Below are 2390 nucleotides of genomic sequence, written 5' to 3'. Positions count from 1 at the left end.
GGTTCGTCTAGTTAAACGTATAGGAAATTAAGTTAAATGTTCACGGTACGTCGAATACACTGTACATTAATATACGTATGATTCTGATTGGATATTCAGTGTGAGTGATTCAGTAATTGAATTATTTATTTATTTTTTATGGAATTTTTTTTTTTTACAAAATACATATTTAAATAAAACAGAATGGTTGGTACATATACAATATATTTCAACGTTTCTACCCCTCTAATAATGTAGATACTTGTGTTTAAAGAGGGAGTTCGTTTGACTTTTTTTTTAAACAAAGTAAATTAAAATTAAAAATAAACAAAGTAAATTAAAAATAAAAAAATCTTTGGTATGGATTATAGGTAGGGGTGAGTCTTTTGTTTTTTTTTTTATTTCAGTTTTTAAAATTTGATAGTTTTCTATAGGTTTTAAGTTTTCCGAAAGTTTATTAAATATTTTTTACTTACATACTTATAATGGTTTAATGCTGCTGTTGTTCTACATCTGTGTAATATTAAATTATTAGAAAATCTAAGGTTACGTGAAATTTGTACATCAGTTGTTTTTTCTTTAAAAGTTTGTAAGACAGAGGCTTTATTTAAAATCTCTTCAATTGTTGTACATTAAATTCTTTGAATACTAGTTTTGAAGGGTAAGTTCTGGGCTTTTTAAGAATTATTTTTGAAATTATGAAGAACAGATCATTTTTTTTGTTTTATCACTCAATCGAGATCGTTTTGTTTTCAGAATATACTAGCTGTACCCGGCTTAGCCTTGTGATGGCTTAGTCTGGTTAACTCTAAAAGAAAGAAAATGGAAAGCCCACTTTACCGATAAGTTTCATTAAAGCCCTGTGAAAACCAAAACAAATCACATTTCGGTATCAATAACTCTTCAGCTTTGCCGAGATATCAATAAAATCTAAATAACACTTAACCAAAAAAACAGTACAATAATTGGTTACTTAAATAAAATGGAGGAATTGGCTTATACTTTAAATTTTATACAAACGTTTTTTTTTTATTTTATTATTATTTCATCGAACATGTATTTACAATTTTTACATTACAATAATTTGTCCTCACCGAGTTATTCCATACCAAAAGCACATTTTATATGTTTCGTTTGTAAATTATATGAAAAAAAGTAGGTGACATGCAATCAAATACGACATGGGCGAATAATGCAATATATTTCAGAACTACCCACTTTCATTATCCATTAATTGTTTTTTAATAACTTATGGAAAAAGAAACCAGATTGTTTTATTGGATACAAATCGAAGTTCTTTTGACTAAAAGAAATATGTACGAGTATGTATAAGGTTTGTTTGATGTGTTTCTGTGTTTTAGAGCTTGTAATTCTATGTAAGCTACCTTTTTTTACAGCATGTATTTTACGAATAATCATGGATAGATTTATAGCCATATGTGCGAGTACATGTTATAATATGCTACTTATATTGCCTCAGGTACAAGTGAGAATCCTTTGGAGCATTTACCTACCCATTGTAAGAATATTTCTTAAGATGAATACAAACCAGTGATGTAAAATATCACATGCTTTATGTTTTATCCGGCTTATTTCACTAGCCTACAACTGGTAGTAAGCCCTGTAAATGCCCAAACTTTCATATTCTTCTCCGTTTCTGTTGAGATATCAAAAATATAATAAAATATTTAAGTAATTGATTCGGCATTGACACTTCGTGGAAAAATGTACCCATTTTTAATTAATATTTTACTTATTAAATACCAACATTTCTTAAATCCTTTTGTGACACGTGTTTCGATGCATTCCACATCATAGCTGTTTGAAAATTATGCGGAACGCATCGAAACACGTGTCACAATATATTTTAAGAAAAAGTGGTTTCAACTAAGGAAAATTAATATTAAAAATAACATTTTACGTTTCTAAGTTCTCAATTTTCTTCAGAACATTTTCGTTCGTACACTTAAGCTCACACTAGGTTGCTTCTGCCAGATAAAAAACGTTTTATTACATAATATACTTCATTCATGAAAATTATCTTAACATTGTTCATGAAGTTCTCAATATTTTCTTAATCATACGTTACCACCCTCTTTCAGCGCTCAAGTCTTAGCGCTGAAAATTTAAATGGTTCAATAATTTTAAAGAGAAATGGCTCCGCTTGCGTTTCGAATTTCAGAGAAATCTGTTTGTTTAGAGAAATATTATTGCAAGTAATATTTATCTTATGCTGGATATAATTGAATTAAAGATGATTTCGGAATCAGAAGACTAGCTAATGAGATCCTATTTAAAAAAATAAAATTGATTTTTTCACTCTAATATTTATTCAAAATTAACCTGGAATGGTACCCGAAGCGGAGGGCTGATCACCCTTCCTTTATATGTTAACTTTCAAGGTAACACTG

Source organism: Brachycentrus maculatus, unplaced genomic scaffold, assembly GCF_059751285.1.
Source record: "Brachycentrus maculatus isolate JH-2025_06_01 unplaced genomic scaffold, ASM5975128v1 h1tg000535l, whole genome shotgun sequence".
Taxonomy (NCBI): domain Eukaryota; kingdom Metazoa; phylum Arthropoda; class Insecta; order Trichoptera; family Brachycentridae; genus Brachycentrus; species Brachycentrus maculatus.
This window is presented reverse-complemented; position numbering follows the sequence as displayed.